The 22,317-nt window shown below is 38.9% G+C and overlaps 1 long non-coding RNA gene across 2 annotated transcripts in view; it reads right to left on the reverse strand.

Moving 5' to 3' along the window:
- Positions 1-2,710: 2,710 nt before the first annotated feature.
- The window catches only part of LOC122231932, a 28,119-nt gene continuing 8,512 nt past the window's right edge, over positions 2,711-22,317 (reverse strand). Inside the window, exon 4 of one of the 2 annotated variants that reach the window (XR_006209229.1) lies at positions 2,711-3,550. This is a non-coding gene — a long non-coding RNA (uncharacterized LOC122231932). Of the gene's footprint in view, positions 3,551-17,742; positions 18,221-22,317 lie in introns of those variants that run through there. The other variant, XR_006209228.1, reaches the window with a different exon arrangement.

The following is a 22,317-nucleotide window of genomic DNA, read 5'->3' on the forward strand; positions in this document are numbered from 1 at the left end:
AAACCTCTCCTTCACAAAGCACTTCACAGGAGTAGTGCTTTTCAGAACCTGCTTTGGTAACTGTTGTTTTCAGTGAATCAGTTTTTGACTCAATATTAGTTTTGATGGCCAGGAATGAAAGTGTTAAATTTTATACTGGCTAGGATATAAGATGTGCTCATCTTGATTATTCTAAATGACTAACATTCTTAGTTCAGAAAGAGATTTTAATAGAAAATCCTTGCTATGAGGGTAATGTAGGTGACACTACCCAAAAGGAGTGTATAAATCAAATTTAATGATGATTTTTCCATTCTGTAATAGGGATTAGGGTTACAAGGAGATCATAGCTCTGTGAATCCAATTAGGATATAATGAATTGCACTCTTTGAGCTTACAAACCAATTGATTTAGAAAGAGAAATAATTATAATAGTAAGCATGATATATTTGGCACTATGATTACACATTAGTTTATTCAGATTATTGAAATCATTCTTATTTTAAAAATTGAATGTATCTAGTTTTGTACAATGCATTGAAGTTCATGGTGGAGGAAATCATTGTAAACAAGACAAAGGCATGAGGTTAGAAAAAAATAGATCTTATTACAAATAACTGTGTTATTAATGAGCTTTAATAACAGACCATATCAAACATTATTATGTGTAGAGAGAACAAAAGATAATTGATCAGGCCCAGTCTCTGAGAACTCTATTAATTTGAGCAGCCATGAGTGAGTGTGCCGGCCCAATGAAGTTTAGTATAATTTTGGCCCTATTACCCATCTTTGCTACCAGATTCAACCTTTAGTGTTGTTTGTAACGGAGATGAGGTGGTAAGATATATGGGAGTAGATTTTTTTCCCCCTGCAGGAACCATATATAGCTGTATTGCATCTATGACATGATATTGTAGACCAGCTCTTTTCAAACTGGGTTTGGGGAAAGAATTAAATCACAATGCCCTCAGGAATTTATTATATGCAGTGAATTAACTTCTCTCCTATGCATCAAGAACAATGCTAGCTACGTCCCGTCCTTGAGACAATTGAGAAAATAGTCCTTCAAATAATTTTCTGTAAGGCTAATTCTCTAGCGGAACCCTGTTTGATAGAGGCCACCCTAGATACTGATTTCCAAACACCAGCCAGCGAGAGCTTAAAATATTTCTGCATGTCGTCCTTACTGATTCTGAGTCAGTGGAACAGGCATGAGGTTCAACAGTCTGTGTTATAAAAATCTCTCTAGGTATTTCTGATGTAACCAAGCCTGGAACCACTGCTCCAGGTAGAGAACACTGGTTGCCAAGATGCCTCACAAAACAAGGGTTTCATAGCCCAAAGTGATCCTTTGGGAAACTCCCAATGATATTAATGTGTTAAAGCATCTCGATCGCCCTAAAGTTAAAAAATAATGATTCAAAATTTTCCAAACTTATTTTTTATGTATGTAGGTAGGTAGGTAGCTATTTGAGAGAGGGGAGAGAAAGAGAGCACATGCAAGCTAGGGAGGGGCAGAGAGAGGGAGAGACAGAATCCCAAGCTTGCTCCATGCTCAGCGCAGAGCCAGTTGTGGGACTCAACCCCGTGACTCTGGGATCATGATTTGAAGCTGGTATCAAGAGTCAGATGCTCAACTGACCGAGACACCGGGTGCTCCCCAAACTTATTTTAACATGGGAATTTTTTTTGGCTGAATACCTTTAGTCATCTTGTAGAACTTGAGTGCCATAGGAGCACTTTAGGAAATGAGACTCAAGAGAATGGCTGGTGGCACTGGAGAATGTAGAATTTAGTAGGATCTCTCCCAATTAATTCCAACACAACCCTGCCTGCTATATCACATTTAGAAATCCAGTTTTTTGGAGTGTGGAAGTTTTTTAATTTCAAGAGTCCTTTGTTTTGTAAACAGTGAACCCTATTGTATTTATTACAATATAAGTTCCAGAAGATCTGAGTTCTAAGTGTTTTTTTAATTTAACCATAAAATTAAAAGAAAAAAAAAAGTAAATTTTTCTTTATGCTCAGAGAGGGGATGAACTTTTTAAATCAAACACAAAACCTAGAAGCCATAAAGAGAAGATTGATAAATTTTATTACATAAAATTTAATACTTCTGCATAGCAATCATGTCTAAATATGATACACACATATATGGTAAATATATGGCAATACACCTACAAACATAAATGAGGAAAATATTTGTAACATATATTCCAGGCAAGGGCCAATTTCTTTTTTCTTTTCTCTTAATTCCATTGATGAATGAATGAATGGATACAGAAGATGTTATATATAGAGAGATACATAGATATATAGATATATATAGGTATATATACTCCACAACCACCATTCAGTCCCCCCTCCTAAACATGCACAGCCCAACATACCAGAATTCTCTTACTTTATAGTTGTTGTATGTTCTTTTATGAGATGGTCAGTCAGAGATGGCCATAAGAGACACAGGATAAGTTCAGGAAAACAAACTGTGTTATAATCACACATCCTGGAGGCAGAAAGCACACCATGCCAGGCAGGGCCACATGAGAAACACCAGATTGTCAGGTGACACAAGACAGGAGCCAGGGGAAAGCCTAGATGGAGACTTTCTTGGAGGTGCTGCAGTAGAAACAAGGCAGGGCAGGGTAAACAGTTTAGGATTGGCTGCTAGGAATCATTTCCAAAGGCTGTAAGACTTGGGATGGTCTCTAGCTGCCTGGCCCCTGGCGCCTAGGGTGCACTGGCCAGATAGAGGAGAAAGGGCTCTGGATTGGTTACTTTGCATATCAAAGGCATGGTCCCAGTTGGCCCGTGCTAGCTCTAAGAATTGATTTGTCCCAGGACAGTCAGTCTCTCTCCAGCCAGAAGGGTTTTTAAGATGTCAAAACATCATCATACACAGCAAATAAATAGGATTAGCAATAAAGTACTTCTGCCTAGGCTGTCTTCACGACCTAGAATACTTTCTGCCAAACACTCCCTCCCCTTCCTCCACATCTATTATTGAAAGGCTACTTAGCCCTTAAGTCCCAGTTCAAATATCAGTTTCCCCCTGGGAAGTTTTCTGATTTCTCCCAGCAGAAAAATTTCATATTTCCCAGTGTGCTCCCATAATACTTTGTAATTTTCCTTGGTAATTCATGTACTTGCGTTACTTGACGGCATGGTATTAACCCAGAGAAATGCTGACCCCTGCTAATTGCCCTGCATTTGCTCATGTCCAGTCTGCGAAATGGCACCTGTCCCTCCCTGTTGACACTCTTCTAGATGCTAGAAGGCAGCTCCTGTGTTTGGGATCTTCTTGGTTGTGTTGCTGCAGTAGGTGCCACTGCCTCTTGTAGAACAGCCTTCAGGGTTGCTGAGAAATAGCCACGGGAGGCTTAAATATATGGGAAAATTCCGTATTCGCTTTATTTGAATATTACAGAGGCGAGTAAGATGAAAAAGTGAGAGGGGTACAGGACTCTGTAGCTTCAACCACAGGTTCCATCTGAGACCATTCCTCACCTGGCTTGCTCCGTAATTGATCCTATATGATTAATTTCCTGCTTCGTCTTTCTGGAGACAGGACCTAGAGGGAAACATGTCAGGACAATGGATATTACAATACTCACTTTTATGTGGCCTCTCCTACCACAGCTCTTCAGCAAGAGTTCTGATAGTATGACTGGTGAGGTTGGAAATATTAGCTTTTTAAAGACTTATGAGATGGAGATCTCACATCCTGTCTTTCTAGCCCAACAGTAAAGGGGCCATAGAAGGCCCTCGCAGGATTGATGGGGCGAAACTCATCTGACTAACAGCTGCACACCATGTTGCTTATTATGGCTGTCACTCCAGACACCTCATTCCGGAAACGTGTTCTCTCTCAGGGACTCTCCCAGTGGCGTGCTGGTAAACATTAACAGCTCACTTAAGGTGTAGGTGTGGGGAAGGCCCTGATTTAGAGCATTTGTTGCCTTCCATAGTGTAAATGCTCACAGCACGGTCAGTTTCAGGCTATCCATGTGCAGTCACTGAACAGGAAGTTGAGAAGAGAGGCTCACTGCGGCCTCTCTAGCGGGTAGGAGCTGGCTGTAACACACCTCTGCGATTCTGTCTCCAACCATAAATGCCTGTGGTGTCATCTCTAGTTATGGACATTGAATTCTTTCTGGAAGCATCTAAGTCCCCAGGGAAACCAGTGGATGCACAGAGTGAGAAGGAGTGTGGTTGTCACTGTTGTCTAGGGTATAACTCAATCTCAGCCTTGACCCATTTGAGAAACCCTGTTTCACAATTTGACATTTGACATTTCACCCATTTGACAAAATGGGTACTGATTCCTGTTCAGCACTTCACCTCTAGGAACTCAAATTTTTGTTACATAAAAAAGTGAATTGTTATAAGCATATTTACCATTTAAAGAGATTGTAAGCAATAAACTTCCTTTAGGATTACTGAGTCCTTTTGGTGTTCCCTTCATACATGCTAATTGATGAACTACTCCAAGAAGACTAGATTTTGACCTTTCAAATAAATCAGATGAATAATTTTATCTAATTGTTGGTAACAAGTTGGGGTCAGTTTATTACTCTGGAAATGTGTGTGTGTGTGTGTGTGTGTGTGTGTGTGTTGTGGGGTAGAACTCTCTGGATGCTCATATCTTTGTTTCCCACAGTTCAACTTAATGGGAACATAGTAATATCAGATGTGTCTTAGATCATTCTTCTAACTTATCAGGAAGTTTCAATAATTGGGTTATAATGTCAGGGAAGGAATGCGCTTCTTTCTTATTGATGGGCTTGGGGTTACTGTCTGTCTTTTGCTTATCAGAAACTAAGACAGACTGAATGTACATGTTTGCCTACCACTAGGAGGCATAATTGGAATTGAGGGGAAAAGTTCTGGCTTTCTTGTACTAGCATTGCTTACCATAGAAGCTACTCAGGTTCACTCTCAGTTTTGGTAGCATGCTTACAATGATGGTGCTGATGCTGATATCAGGGTGAGTGCAGGCCATCCCCTAGGTGAGGGCTGACTGGAGCCAACCACCAACTCCCAATGGGCAGGTGGTGGTTACTGAGCAAACTCTCATGAAAATCAGTGACATTTTTCCATTGATGGTTTTCTAGTAACAAGAAATAGTCTTTGTAGGAAACTTAGAAAGTACAGAAAAGCATAAAATCAATAGATTTTCATCAAATCTCAGAAAGAGTGACAGTTAACGTTAAAAATAATAACAATGGGATGATATTATATGTGCGTGACTTATATGAATCTTGTCACTGATATTCTTAATGACACTGTATTATTCTGTCATATGAATTTTACTGATTTTACTACAGCTGATTTTACTCTTACTAGTCTACATCAGTATTACTCTAATGCAACAATAAAGAACATCCTTGTATCTAAATACTGTCTACCTCTTTGATTATATGGTTAAGATGGAATTATAGATGTAAAACCATTAGATCAAAAAGTAAAGACATTAACAAAAATTTTTTTTGAGTATAGCTGGCACACAATGTTCATTAGCTTCAGGTGTAATTCAGTGTAAATACTGTAACACAGTAATTCAACTTATTTATACGTTATGCTGTGTTCACCACAAGTGCAGCTACCCTCTGTTACCACACAATGCCATTATAATATCATTGACTATATTCCCTACGCTCTGCCTTTTATTCTTGTGACTTATTTATTCCATAACTAGAAGCCTGTCTCTCCCACCCTCCTTCACCCATTTTGCCCAGTCCCCACCCGTCTAACCACTGGCAACTACCAGTTTCTTCTTTTTATTTATAGGTCTGATTCTGCACTTTGTTTATTCATTTGTTTTGTTTTTCAGACTCCACATATGAATGAAATCATATGGTATTTGTCTTTCTCAGTCTGACTTATTTCACTTAGCATAATACCCTCTATTATGCCTCTAAAATGGCACAATCTCATCCTTTTTATGGCTGTATAATATCCCATTGTGTGTGTGTGTGTGTGTGTGTGTGTGTGTACATGCATGTATGTCACATCTTCCTTATTCACCCGTCTATCCATGGACATTTACACTGCTTCCATATCTTGGCTATTGTAAATAATGCTGCAATAAACATAGGGGTGCATATATTTTTTCAAATTAGTGCTCTCATTTTCTGTGGGTAAATACCCAGTAGTGGAATTATTGGATCATATGGTATTTCTGTGTTTTAATTTTTTAAGAAACCTCCGTGCTATTTTCCACAGCAGCTGTACAAATTTACATTCCCACCAACACTGCATGAGAGTAAAAAGTAAAAACATTTTTAAGGTTCTTGTTTAGTAGACCTGACACTACTTTTGAGAAAGGTTTTAAAAGATAGTATTTCCATGAGATTCCCATTTTCCTTAAAGGGAAGAGTGAGAGCCCTCCTCATTTTAAAATTAATAATATAAATCAAATGGAATGGACTCTTGTGAGGTTTTTACCTTAAGCTTTATCTGCCCTAAACCTAAAATTCTGGAGAAAGGAAACATTAGTTTGGTGACATTTACAAACAATCACCCATCACTCATCACCAAAGTGCAAGCTGCCAGAATAGGAAGGAGAAGGACACTGGCCAAGTTTCTGGGCCTGTGCAAATGCTCAGCTAACCTGGATAGCTTGTTGGGTGGAATTTCTTTGGTTATTTTTCTTTCTGTTGTAACACTAAGCATAAGGTATCTAACAAACAAGATGTAATATGACAAACAAGGTGTGGCCTCAGGTGTATTCCTGAATGAGTGGCTGTCACACCCATTGTCTAAGGAGGTGGTAATAAGAATTAAGAGTCTAATCCTATCATTTTGCTGCTGTTTTTATTTATAATGGAGGGTGTAATTATAGTGTTTCCCTTTTAAATGGCTCTTAAATGTGTTTGGCCAAAGGGGAAAACCAAAGCAGTTGGTAAAAGTCAAGTGTTTCGCCATCTGTCTCTATCATGTTTCCTTGGTTGCAGGTCCAGGAGCCCTGCCGGGGAGAACTAACTTCTTTTTACAAATAGGCCAAATGTATTGATTTTGGCCAACAGCCTCAGATTTAGAAAAACACAATGGCTTTTCCCTCACCTGCTCTTTCTTACTACTTATGAAATTATTATCAAGTGATAGTGCCAATAGTAAAAACAGTACTGCTCTTTGGTATCCTTCCAGAATTTTCTATGTAGAAACAAAGGTGTATATGTATATGAACACTGAAAAACAAACCCACATGGCATCATCCTATACACATGCATACTGTCGTTGGTTGACTTACAACATATCCTGAACATCTCTTTATATCAATAAGTAGAGATCTTTTTTTTTTTAACAGCAACATAGACTACATATGTCTCTAATGCAATTTTTTTTAAACCAGTTCCCTACTGATGGATATATCCTATTTTTGATGGTTTCAATCATTGCCACAATGTAGACTCCAGTAAGACTTTTGGGAGTATATCTCTGTGATGAGTTTGTAGGTCAAAGGGTATGTGTAACAAAATAATCTTTCAGCAATAAGGACAAAACAGAACAGATCATGAACTTTGGGATATAAGAATGAAATAAGAATGGGTAATATTTTAAGGAGGATGTCATAAAAAGAACCATCTGATAAATTTTCCATTCTGCCACTCTAAGTAGAGAGGCTAAAGTAGCATTTGTACTTTTTTTGTTATCACTTGCTTTTTTTTTTAATGCCCAGTGCAAGCATAGACTCCACTAATAATATTGAGATCCAAAAACAATACTAAAAAAAAAAAAAAAAAAGATTTGATATGGAAGAAAGAATGGGAGACCTGAGGTCATGCTATGGTTGGTCACAACACCCTGTGGTCTTTGACAAATCACCTCTTGGGATTTCAGCTTTCTCATATGTGGAAAGAAAGTGTTGGAAGATCTCTAAACTATCCTTAAAACTACCCTTAAAAATGGTTTTCTGTGTTGTGTCTGCCACATAGGGCTCCTGGGAGTATTGTTCATGAGTGGATGTGCTCCAACCTGGAAGCTACAGTCCTCTGAACAGGGGGTCTGTTGGTGAGTTCAGCCTGTGTCCGTGTTAGCACTGCAAGTATAAGATGTTTTAGGAAAACATTTTTCATGTTTCCTGTATTGTCTTTGTCATTTGGCCCCAGACATGTGCTCATCAGCTCCAGGAGGAATTTGAGCCAATACTCTACCTGACCCAACCCTCAGAATCTTCCAGAGTAAAGAGCAACCTTAGGGACAATAGAATGTTAGTGTCACTGCTCAATAGTTTGAGAACTTTGGTCTTGTCCATCTTGGAGTCTGTTTTCCAGAAAGTATTTCACTGAAATGGGCACTTGGGCATTCACAAATCTAGCACAGAAAGATTGACCATTGATATTTTCTGGGTTCTCTTTCTAAATCTCTCAGTTAAACAAATAATTAATATTTTAAAATTCCTTAAAAAGGCACCATCTTTTTAGGCCACTCTTAAGTAAATTAATACCTCCATATTTTCAATTTAGTCCAATACTGGGTAAAAAGTAAATGCTCACTAAACAATAGCAACTATTAATACTATTACAATGACAGAAGGTGAACAATTTTGCAATAGCTAATTAAGATAAGGTTAAGGATCTGAAAGACTTTCAAATATATCAATAGAACCGAAGAGAATCTAGGTAGAAAAAATATTAGGGTATGACCCAAATAGTATATAAAAAATTTCAGTTCCTAGCATATTTTATTATAAGTTTTAAAATTTACAGTGAGCTCTCTCTTAGTAAACACAAAGTAGGCATTTATTTCTATTCACTTGTTTTTTTCTTTTTTTTCCCCACTCACTTTTCATTCATTACAAGGTTTAGCAAATCTATGGATTTGTCCCTGGCAAAACCACTCCATGCTTTGGGTTTCCCCTGAAAGCCCAGATTACCTGGGACATCAAGCCAAAAGGAAGTACAAGTTCACCCCAGATGTGATATGTTCCAATAGGACCTACTGCTTGGTATCTCTTAAGTTCAGCTTGGGTGTCTTTGATGAATAATAAAAATTGAGCATTAAGGAAAAGTCAAGGATAACTCAAATAGAACCAGCAAGTTACTTAAGAGTTTAATGATCTTTTGGAGGTCCCTGGAATTTGAGTTCCTGAAATGAATTCCCTCAGACACTAGACAGATGACTCACCAACTTTGGCCATCAAGGCAGGCTGAGTCATCTAGAGTCAGCTGAATCACCTGCTTTCAGCTGTGTTTTATAAGAATTGAGGCTGGCTGGATATTTATGTCTCTCTGATTGCAAGTATTAAGCATTGAAATATATGGAGAATATGATGTCCTTCTTCGGAAAAACCACACACATTGCTCATGCACAGATGGACTGCATTAGTGAAAGCAGATTAGTAATTGTTTTTATTTCCTGATGATGAAAACACTTCCCTGAACACCTACCCCACTGGATTCTTCACACACCAGATAAACCAAGTGATACTTGATGAGGTTCCAGATTAGGATGTAAGAGACTGATGGCCAACTCCACAGAGCCATAAGACTGGTCCAGAGAACATGTGCGCTGTCATTTGCAGAGCTTGTTTTTAAAGTCTGGATGCTAATTTGGACTGCACACACACTATGAGTAGAGAGTTTTTAAAATAAAGATGTTTCACAATCAGAGAATATTGAAAGAAGTCAGCTAACATTTTCATTGGAAATACTGAGGAAGCATTTGTAGGTGCTCAGTTCTCATGTTGCATATGTTTTTTTTTTAAGGGGGATGAGGATTTAGTGGAGGTCAGGTGGCATAAGAACAAGAATCAGGTCAAGGAACATGAAGATTCTTGAGTCATGTGACCCAGATGAACATCCAAAACATATCCAGGTTGTGTTAGATTGGTGTTTCCCAAGCTTGCTTGAGTATGAGGATCACCTGGGGCACTTGTTAAAGAAATCACTTGCCTCACCCAAGCCTACTGAGTCCGAATCAACAGAGTGAGGCCTGAGAATTGACCTTTTAACCAGCATCTTGAGTGATCCTCTTGTAGGGGTGCCTGGGTGGCTCAGTTGGCTGAGCGTCTGACCTCAGCTCAGGTCATGAACTCACAGATTGTGAGTTCAAGTCCTGTGTTGGGCTCTGTGCTGACAGCTCAGAGCCTGGATCCTGCGTCTCCTCTCTCTGTTGCTCCCCTGCTTTTCCTCTCTCTCTCTCTCTCAAAAACAAATAAAGATTCAGAACAAAAAAAGTACAGAAATCACTTGCCTCACCCAAGCCTACTGAGTCCAAATCAACAGGGTGAGGCCTGAGAATTGACTTTTTTAACCAGCATCCTGAGTGATTCTTTTGTTCAGACAAGTTTGGGAAACATTGTATTAGATGATCAGTAAGATATCTTTCAACTCTAAGATTGCTCAAACGATCCTTCAAAATACCAACCCTTTTTCCCCCCTCCCTCCAAATTGGGGAGGTAAGAATTAAATGATAACAAATCAAGTTAGCTTGTGGGTGGAAAAATATTGGTGGGGCTGGTCTGCCACCAGATTATAATATATATGAAGATTGTCTTGGGGACACTCAACCTTAGCTACTCAAGGGTTCTGTGTTGTTCCTGCTCTAAATTAATACCTCTTCTCAGGAAGGACTTGAATAATTTATTCACTCTGGAATTTAAAAAGCTTAAGACCCTTCTTGAGTTTTCTCTCTGGCATATTAACAAGATCTGAAATCAACAGAATGAAAGCATCAAGAATGTCAGTAAGTGGGGCAAGCACCAAAATCAGGCAGGGACCTCACTCAGAAAACTGTGCTGAGCTGGTTCAACAAGAAGCAGGAGAGTCTGCACCAGTTCAAGGATGGTATAATAGGACATTAGTCATCCAAGCAAAGAAATGTACCAGAAATCAGAACAAAGTCAGTGTCACCATTACAGAGCACAAACTCTAGATATCTTCTTTGAGCAACTTTAATCTCTTCTCACAAACCCATCTGCTGACAAGAGACATTGGAGCAAACTTGTTTTGAAGAGCAAAAATTCAAAAATCATAAATTCATTCTTTCATGTGTTCACTACTATTCCTTGAGGAAATTCATCTATTGATGTATTCAACGTTATTTATTGAGTCCTCCCATGCACCAGGCACTTTCTAGGTCCTTTGAATACAGTAGTGAATAAGGTGCATTCCTGAGTGCATTCTAGAAGATGTTCTGGAGGTTATATTCTAGAAGGTGAAGGGGATCAGAATATGCTACCCTAAAATATGCGACTTTGGCATAAATATTATTTTGAGCTGATTTAAGAAACAGCAGATGCTGGTAAAAGCTCTTTGTCCTCCGCCCATCTGTCTAAAGGCAGGGCACAAAATTCCCTTCGTGAAGATGTCCCCTCTCTGCTCTCCTGTATCAGGAGGAGAAAAACAGCCTGGGCACTGGCCCAGAGGACCTACAAAAACACACCTTCCTAAAATAATCCTTATTTTACATTCATTTCCCTCATATATCTACCTTCTCATCATTTACGGACCATCAGAGCCTTAGACCCCTTTTTCCTTTGTTTGGTCAGTATTCCACAAATGTATTGCTCTTTGTTAAAATGGTATCTAAGCCCCTGGTCTAACCATTTCTTTGGGATTTTCACTTCATTTATTCAGGCCTTTCATATGCATGTGAAATAACCCTTTTTCTCCTGTTAATCTGTCTTTTGTCAATTTAATTTTCACAACCCCTTGCACAGAGGTAAGAACAAAGAGGAAGGACAATTAGATGGGACTTGCCCTACCCCCAGGTAAGTTTGTGTCTCCATGTCTGGTGGGTGGAATATTGGAGGTCCAGGGAAGACAGAGGACCTACCCAGAAAATGGTGAGGGTAGGGGCCAGGTTTCCTAGTGTTCAGAGGTAACTTTTTTCTGATGAACTTAACCTTCTGAATGTTGGTTCCCAATGAAGAGGTTTTATTATTGCCTCATAGGTGCCCTTATGTATTTCTGAATCCTTTTGTATGGATTACTTGTGGGGTTTAAGTGCAGGAGCAGTGTAAGGCTCTCCAACCTCAGGGCTGTGAAATCTTTGTAACCCATTTTCAAAAGATTAAAGGATAACAATGAGTAAGAAATACCGAGGTTCTATAGAACCAAAGACTTATAATAACCTCACCTGACAAAGACAATGGTAAAACACTTTGTTCCCAATTAAGGGGTATCTGGAATGGTTTGATTGCCAGAAATCAACTGGTCCCAGTTGGGATCCATTCTGTTCACTAGCTTGGAAATTATTTTTACCATGGATCTTTACAGCTACATTTCCCTCTAGACTCCTGGTAATGCTTGAATCCTTCCGCTGCAAGAAAACAATGAAATCTTTTCTTCTAAAACATATTGACTCTGTCTAATTGGGTTTGTTTCCCATAAGTCAAGAGGATGAATGGCATGTTCAAATATGATGCGATCTGAAGTATTTGACAAAAGATTGGTTGAATGAAAATGACTTTTTGGCATTAGTACAAGATAAGTCACACATTCTAATGGGCCTGTGGCATTTTGTGCTCTTTCTTTGATGATAGGATTTTACACCTGAAGCTGATGGAAATTATCACCTCTTTGGTGTTTGGTTTTCTATACTGTAATACTTTAAGACTGTAATTTTCCTTTCTTTATCAACCTAACTGATGCACTAGTCTGAACATCTTTGTAAGGTTCACTTATATACATATATAGGGACCACCGCCATCTGGTGTATTAGAGAAGATACTACAATTAGCATGTTACTTGCAAACCTACCAGGCAAGCAGCCAATTTCCAGACCATGGGAATTTTCTTCTAGACACATGGGAAAGTTCCAATGGCCACACGAATTTAATAGAATAAAATATTGTTTGACTGGTACTAAAGTAACTAAAATCCTTAATGAAATTATTTTCTTGATGATTGAAAAGAAGGCATAAAGCACCATACTTTGCATTTAGGAAAAATGAAAGCAACTGTCAAGAAAATAAGTAATAACTGAGATTTGGTTAAATTTAAAAATTCTCAAATATGTCTAGATTATCAATAATAGCACATGAAAAATGTAACATTAAGAATAATAATTTTGATGCCCTATAAGACTTTAGTTGTCAGTTAGGTTCACTTCTTCTTTTTTTCTTTTTTTCTTTTTTTTTTTTTTTTAAATTTTGAGAGAGAGCTAGGGGAGAGAAGCAGAGGGAGAAAAAGAGAGAGAATCCCAAGTGGGCTCTGCGGTGAGTGTGGAGTTCAAAACCACGACCCTGGGATCATGACCTGAGCCGAAATCAAGTCAGACACTCAACCAACTGAGCCACCCAGGGGCCCCAGATTCACTGCTTCTTAAAGTAAAATGATTTGCATCAGTTTTTTAGTCAGTGGAGATAAATATTCCCTGAAGTTGTTTGAATCCTGCCTAGCACCCTTGATTACCAATGTCTTGCTCTAACTAGGTTCTTACTTGTTGAATAGTACCAATTAACTGAAAAATTGCTAAAAGGATAGCTGTTTGGAAACCAGTAAGATCTAGTCCTCCAACTGGCAGCCTTGGGTCAGGAATTCAATATATCTGAGCAGCCTTGTCTGTCAAATGGTGAAAATAATAGTGTCTATTTCATAGGTTGGTTAGGAAGGTTATATGCTAAGTTCAATGCATGGTACAAAATTGATGCTCGAAAAAATGTTCCTAGTAAACACACACACACACACACACACACACACACACACACACACACACACCAAGCATTTCAAACAAGTCCTACAAAGAGGATGACATTCTCTCTTTAAATTCTCTTATAAACTCACTCTAACCTCTCTCTAGCTAAGAGGGAGAGTCAATAACAAATTGAAATGTATATTTGAAAAAATATGTTCTTTGTTCTGATAATACTTTCAGAATTAGTGATCATTTGGGATGGTTTATTTTTAAAAGCCTTCCTCAATCTATACCCATAGATACAAATATAGGTTTCTGTGGGTGTTTGGGGGGCTAGTATTGGGTGGAATCAGAGAAACGCTGAATTCAGTTAAGTAACTGGCTGTTTTGGAAATAATGATTTGTAAGTAGCAGTTTGTCTAAATTTTCTTCCAACACATAGTTTTCTGAAATTCATCTAAAAAAGGTGATCTGTATCAGGCTAAAGCCTGTAACTTCATTATGATTTTCTTGCTTTCAGGAAGATCTGTTCATGTAATAGAATAAACGTCAAATTTTAAGTAGGAAATCACTATTCTTCTCTGAGCGGCTTTGAGAATAAATACCTATTTTAAATCTTTCTTAGGAAAGGGTTCCATAAGCACGTGAAATGACAGGAGCAGATAAATTCAAAAGGAATTTTAAGCAAGCTGTTTTTAACTGTAGCTCTGTTTTCCAGTAAGTTAATAAACAGCCAGATCGTTAAGGTAGAGTGTAGCTCATATACTTTTTTCCTTGTAAATTTATCTGTGTATGTGTGCGTGTGTGTGCATGTATATTATATGTGATTCAAAGGCTGTGATGTGAGATTGGTAGCAAATGCACCTTTCTGGAAAACCCCCTGGCTTCTATTCTCTCTCTTTTAAAAAGAACCAGAAATGTGAAGCCCTGGAAGGTATATTCTTTACCACTAGGGGGAGACAGCTGATAATGAATCAGCTCTCCTTAACCTGCCACAAACCACTTGCCTGGTTTAGTAGGTATTCCCGTGATGTTTCTTGCTTTATTGATTGCCTGGTTTAGTTCGATACATTTTGTTTGCTGAACATGTTACACACCCGGTACTGCTCCTTTATGATGCACAACATGGGCCTGATGAAAGGACAGCTAGTGCTGGACAGCTTTGTAGTAGCTGTCTGGAAAATTAGTTAACAGATAGGAACGTTTATTCATGTATTTATGCAATAAATATTGGGAGTCCACAGGTCTGTGACAGGCACTGGGCATACAATGGTGAACAATATTATAATATCTGTCCTCACAGAGGTTTTATTGTGGGGGGGGGGTGGAAATAACAAAAGCCAGGTAAACAAATGCATCACTAAAATAATCATGAGCTTTAACAAGACAGACAAAAGAAAGAAGTATTAGGGTAAGACAGAGGATACCTGCAGTTAGAAAAGAGATACTACATTAGGTCAAGCATTACTTTATCTAAGGCTTTGCTATTCTCCATCTAACTAGCAGATTTCAGAGATACATTTATGCCTTACTTTGGTTGTTTTCCTCTTATATAGATTCTGGCAGGTTCTCATAATTCAGCATTTTGGTGCCTTCCAAGCTTGAAATATGACTGGTAACTGATAGCTAGTGCTAGCATCCACCTCCCTCAGTACATCTCTCACAGACACTTGGAAAGCTTCATTAAGAGAGGCATTAGCCGTGGGGTGCCTGACTGGCTCAGTCAGTTAAGCATCTGACTTCAGCTCAAGTCATGATCTCATGGTTCATGAGTTCAAGCCCCTCATCGGGCTCTGTGCTGACAGCCCAGAGCCTGGAGACTGTTTCGGATTCTGTGTTTCCCTCTCTCTCTGCTCCTCCCCTGCTCGCACTCTGTCTGTCTCTCTCTCTCTCAAAACATAAATAAACATTAAAAAGAGAGAGAGAGAGAGGCATCAGCTGGAAAGAATATGCCTGTCTCTTTCCATTCTGCACTTCAGAATGGAAACTTCTGTGACATAACCGGCTAACTGGCATCCATTTTGTCTGAATAGTTGGAGCACTTCTTGGGAAATATCACACATACACACACACATCAAATAAAAAATATCATTCATTTGAAGTTAAAGTTACCTAGCATGGAAAATAAGAAAATGATCTTGATTCTGATATAAATATTGGTAAGACTGTACTGTGAGCTTGGTGCTGTTGAGATTGCACATGTGTTCTAGTCATGACAGGTCACTTAATGCCATTTCCGATATTCTTGATTTCTTTTCTTACCTGAAAGACCCTCCACCTTGAATCCACCTCATGTTTCATTTAGTGGATCTGTGTCTCTTTTAAAATTTTCCTGCATGCCAAGCACATTCTTTTGTTTTTTTTTCTTTATTCCAGAAACACTCATGTAATTGAGCAGTTTGGTTAAATACTGCATTCTTAGTATTTTATAATCATTTCATCTTTGTTAAAAGAAGATATTGACTGGCTACCCAACATCCATTCCTTTTCCAGCTTCCCTTGCAGCTAAGGATGAGAAAAATGATGCAGTTCTAGCCAAAGATATGTAAGAGGAGATATACTGGTATCTTATATATATATATTAGATATATTATATAATTATATAACTATATATATTCTCCATGGCAAAGGAAAAGGGGGTGTGTGGAGCCTCTCTCATGGCCTTGGCTTTTCCTTTGTCCTTCTTTTGGATGAGATTATGAGGGATGTAATGCCTGGATCTGCAGAACCATCTGGTGAACAAAATGGGAAACCCAAGAGACTCTTGGGGATGCCAACCCAGTGCTCTTGAGTGTGGAGCTAGTGCACCAGCTCTGGAATGAGCATCCTTCTTATTATTTAATTTAATGTCTTTATGATTTACAACACTATTAAATTTGTTCTACTGTTCCTGGGGGTCAAACAGACCCTAGCCAACACAATCTGAATATTGAAATCCCTCAAAAACATCATCTCGCTTTAAATTTTGATACTCCTGAGAACTCGGCCCAGTGCTCAGGACAGAGTAGTGGCTAAATACATATATGTGGTCTAGATGTTTTACCTCTGTGACCTATACTTTCTCAAGTTTATCACCAAATGAACTTCTTGAAATTAATCTCATATGCTTATTTATGGGACTGCTAAATTGTGATAAGGAAATTGCCCTACATGGATGTCTGTTATATAAGATGCATATGGGTCGGAGTGCAGCTTATGCATACTTTGCCATGGTAAACTTTAATGATTATGAGCTTCTGACATACATGCTTTTAGAAGGAGATGCCTCTACCAGTGCCAGCTCTGTTCCTTATACAAAATATACAGACAATGGGTGCATTGGTTGGGGGAGAGAGGAGGGAAGAAAGTTGGAAGCAGGAAAACATATTTGATTACTTGAAAGGTATGAGAGATCATTTTAAATTCCTCGAAGCAGAAATATTCCCTTGTTCATCTTTGTATCTTCTATAATAGTGTTTCTAAGATCTTCGTCTGATCATTCAGAATCAACTAGAGCTTTGCTAAAATTCACAGTCCTGAACCCTACTCCAGAACTAAAGAAAGAATATCTCTGCAAGCAGGCGTGGGAATCCATTATTTTACTCACTTGTCAATCACTGCCCCACTTCCTAGCAAAGGGCTTTGTATATGTTAGAGACTCAGGAAATAATAGAATGAATACATGAATGATACAAAGATAAAGCAGTCTCTCAAACTTAGATCCAATCTCTGAAGCCATTCCTTTAAAACCATATTTATTTGATGAGGCACATTATTTCATTTAAAGTAGAAAGTACCCTTTTGTATTTTTAATTTTTTTAAACATTTTTAAGTTTATTTTTGAGAGGCAGCAAGAGAGAGAGAGAGAGAGAGAGAGAGAGAGAGAGAGAGAGAGAGAACACAGGGAAGGGGCAGAGAGAGAGAGAGAATCCCAAGCAGGTTCCATAGCATCAGTGCAGAGCCCTATGCAGGACTCAAACTCATGAACCATGAGATCATGACCTGAGCTGAAGTTGGATGCTTAACCGACTGAGCCACCCAGGTGCCCCAAAAGCCCCTTTTTTAGATGGGCAAGACATTTTCTTTGACAACCAAGAGGACAAACCATTTAAATGATTCTCTTGGTCTCAAATGTAAATAAGTTGAAACGGAGAATAATATTTATTTTTAAATACTTGGGCACTTAGAAATGAAGACAAAACATTCTAGGACCTCAACCCCCTAAATATCCATGACAACTTCTCTGTGAATTTGTTTTTCCAATGTATTCCTCCCTGGAAGCTGGGCATAACTAGATTTGGCTACACGTTCGCTGAAGAACAAGCTTGCTTTCTAGACAGGGATAGAACATATCTACAGCAAACAAAATGGTGAGCACAGACTCCTCTCTAAAGTAGTAATCTGGCTACACCCCTGATCTTCTGACCCCAGTGGAAGTCTGAATCATCTCCACACCAGCCACAGCCCACTTCCCTGAGAGCAAGTGGTTCCAGAGACTTGTGCTTTCCTGCTTTGCTAAAGTTGGATTCTCTTGTATGTGATCCACCCTGGCATCAACTGTTGAAAGAGTCACCATGTGGATTCTTTTGGTGCAGGAGGAGAGAAATCCCTTGCTTGAGTAGCCAATGTTGAGGGATCTGTTTTAGTAGCATGTGGATTCAGGCCACTGAGGAAGTATCTGTTTGGGGGGAGTGAAGAGGTCTTATTTAATCAAGTTTTATTAATCAAGTTTGCACAACAAACTGGGTCATCTAACTCCCCGCCAAACTTCTCTCTCTCCCTCCAATAGAGTCAAGCCAGTTTCTTCCCCTTGTTCCACGTGCCTTGTACCTTAAAGAAAATATGCATTTGCCCAATATCTTCTGCTCCAACTGGAATTCCTTATTCTTTTCTCTTCACCAATAATGAGAACAGTGCTCATAATAACCACTGAGCAGTTAGTATGTGCTTTATACATATTGTTTCTTCGAATTCTTATTATGACTCAAGGAGGTAGGTAGTACTATTATCCCCATTTTATACATAAGAAATGGATCACCAAGGGGTTAAATTACTTGGCTAAGGTCATCCAGCCAGTATGTGGCAGAACTAGATTCAAATCCAAGACTGTCTGATTCTAACGTCCCTGCTTATAGCCTTCAAGCACTCGTTGGAATTGTCTTTTTCTAGTCTCTCATTGTCCCTGAAGCCTTTTTGACTTTTCACATTGATTATTATCTAAATCATACATATTGGTACTTTAAATAACAAAATCATAGAATGTCAGAGGTAGCAGGAATTCAGAAACTATCTAGATCACCTCACTTCTTTTACAAATAAGGCATTTGGGGACCAGAGAGGCTGTTCTTGTTAGAAGTATTACAGGATTCAGTCATGCACTTAAGGCAGAACCCTGCTGATTCCAAGGCATTCTCCTAGACTTTCTGATATGGTAGATCAGGTGCAAGGGTCTGGGAATGTGCATTTTTTAAAATATCTTCATGATTGAGTCCAATCATCAGACAAAGTTGGGAATCACTAATATTCTGTATCACTTAGTGTTTCAACTGTGTTTGGTGCTTCATTTATTTTATCTGCATTTTTTTTATCTCTCAAATCTTACTTTGTTGAGACCCTATTCTACACTTTTGTATCCCTTACAGTGTCCCACCAGGAGCTAGACATAGCTTAAGTGTCTAGTAAATGCTTGTGAATTGAAAGGAAGAAAGTTTTAGATACTGAGTATTGACGAGGAGGTGGCAGGGAAAATGGATTATGGCAATTAGTTCCAAGGCCACATAGAGCAAATGCTCCACGTGGGAGGCAAAAGAGGTGGTGATTATAAGATTTGGCTTGTCTTATTTGCTTCAGCTCATAATGACTCAGAAGCGTGGTTGGCCAAAGATTTCAGATAGTAGAGTTTGGATTTCTGATTTTCTTTTGCCTCCTGACTGGGTAGACATGCTTAATAAATGTGATCCCCAGATGTTCAGGACATGTCATGTTCTGCTATGAGCACATGGAATCAGGCCCCAGCGACACTCTTGCCTTGGAGTGGCAGAGCCTTATATGGAAGCAGAGTGTACTTTTCACTTTACTGGGGGATCTTTAAATAGCAGGGAACAGCAACTCAAAGCTTTTCAAAGAGCTACTTAAAGTTATTTTTCTCCATGACAACAGCCTGCCAATAAGGATAGAATTTAAAGAACTAGGACCCTAAGTAGAAAGAGAAAAGGAAAATTTCCCTGCTAAATTGAATGCTCAGAGATGAACCACAGCCAGAGTGTAAATCCCATACGTTGACTCACATCTATAGAACAGATGAGATGAGCAATCAAAGTGCACTCTTTAATTATCTGTGTGCAAAAGCAGGAGGATATTTAAAGGTGTTCACTTGGTGGTATATCAGGTGGAGGGAAATACTCACAGTCATATGCTGTGATTGCTGATGTTGAAATGATGGATCCATTTTCTTCTGTGTTACTCTTAATGGTTTGGAGGACTAATTTTGTTTCAGGTGCTTAAAGATCAACTTATAAATAATCCTCCTGGGTTTCCTGTGCCTACATCTCACAAACTCACTGTTTGCCCTGCCTCCTGAAATCTGCCTCCCAGGATAGGCTGTAGTGGATTCAACTCCTGATTTCTTCTTTTCCACCAAATGAAAATATTCAGATGACTTCTCGGGGAGTCCCTGCATAGTTTTGTCATTTTAATTAAGGCTTTATTGTTTTAGAGCAGTTTTAAGGTCACAAGTTGGTGAAGGTACAGAGATTTCCCATATACCTCCTGCCCCTGTCTACCTATGTGTAGTTCCCCTCATTATAAACCCTCCCCACAACCAGAGAGGTAGATTTATTACAACTGATGTACCTACATTGACACATCCTAATCACCCAAAGTCCGTCATTTACATTATGGCTCACACTTGGTGCTGTACATTATGTAGGTTTGGACAATCATATAATGACATATTTCCATCATTCTGGTATCATACAGAGTATTTTCACTGCCCGAAAAGTCCTCTGTGCTCCATCTATTCATTCCTCCCTCTGGCAAGTATTGATCTTTTCACTGTCTCCATAGTTTTGCCTTTTCCAGAATGCCATATAGTTGGAACCATATAGTATACAGCCCTTTCAGACTGGCTTCTTTCACTTTGTAATATGCATATAAATCTCCTCCATGTCTTTTTGTGGCCTGCTGGCTCATTTCATTTTAGTGCTGAATAACAGTCCATTGTCTGGATGTAGCACAGTTTATTTACCCATTCATTTGTTGAAGAACATCTTGGTTGCTTCCAACTTTTGGCAACTATGAACCCTAACTGCTGCTGTAAACATCTGTGAGGAGAGTTTTGTGGAGACATAAATTTTCATCTCCTTTGGGTAAATACCAAGACATGCCATTGCCAGAACTGCTGGATTGTATAGTAAGAGTGTGTTTAGTTTTACAAGAAACCACCAGATTATTTTCCCAAGTGGCTGTTCTTTTTCTGCTTTGCCACCAGCAATGAATGAGAGTTCCTGTTGTTCTGTATCCCTGTGAGCATTTGGTGTTGTCAGTGTTCCAGATTTTGGCCATTTTAATAGGAGAATAGTGGTATGTAATTGTTGTTTTCATTTGCAATTCCCCGAGGACATATCATGTGGAGCATCTTTCCATATGCTGGTTTGCCATTGGTATATCTTCTTCAGTGAGTAGTCTGTCAAGGTCTTTGGACCATTTTTTTAAAGTTGAGATAAAACTGGTATATAACATTAAATATGTATCACGTGCATAACATTATAATTCAACATCTGCAGGCAAGAATTTTTATTTATTATCACTGAATCACATCGGATTTTTATTTCTCTGTCCTTAGAGGCCATATTTATCTCCCAGATTGGAAGGATTTATGTGATTTATCTTCTGCTACTAATTGGCCCCAAGAATAAGGATGGACCTGCCCTGACAACTTTCTTACCCTTCACCTCCAACCAACTCCTAGCCAAACTTAGCAGCAATAGCTTTAGAACTGATCAATTCCAGAAATGGAATAAATACAATTTTCTGATTCAGGGATACCCTCTACAGTGTTCCCTACAAATGCTCATCCAAACTTTACCCAGTGACAGCTCTCTAGCTTGACAGTGAGAAGTTTCACCACTGACCAGTATCAGGGATTACCATCCATCTAACAAATATTGGGTGCCCTTTATATGTCAAGCTCTGAGCCAGACCCTGGGGCAGTGAATCAATCAGACAGTTATCAACGTCTTCCTTATGGGGTCAAAGTGGCTTTTCTGTAATGATCGGCTCTCATCTGGCCCATTGAAACCATATAACTGGCTATTCCGTTTCTCCAAAAACTTGAAGACAACAATCAGACCCCCTCAAAGTCCATTGTCATTCTGGTCACCCCTTCCTTTGGACACGGTCCACTTGGTCAATGACCCTTTGAAAGGAGACTACTCAGAATTTCTACATCCTGGGCTTTTCTGCTCATATTGGGATACTCTGGTCTTAATAACAGTTTCCTAAATCTGTGGAGTTACATTGCTTGACATGTTTCTGGAGTCTAGAGGTACAAGCTTGCATATGTATATATCCCTTGGGGAGAAGGAGTTGAAAAGATTAACTTCAACCTGGGGAGTTGTTTTTCTTCTGCTTTTTAACCAGAAAAATAAATGCGATTGTAGCTTTGAAAACTGAAATGCTAGCTTTTAAACAACATGCAAATAATAGACTTCAAGCTTTCAAGGGGAAAACGGGCTCCGTAAAAATTCTGTGATAGGAACCCCTACATTGTCCTTT

This window comes from Panthera tigris, chromosome D2 (genome assembly GCF_018350195.1).
Source record: "Panthera tigris isolate Pti1 chromosome D2, P.tigris_Pti1_mat1.1, whole genome shotgun sequence".
NCBI lineage: Eukaryota > Metazoa > Chordata > Mammalia > Carnivora > Felidae > Panthera > Panthera tigris.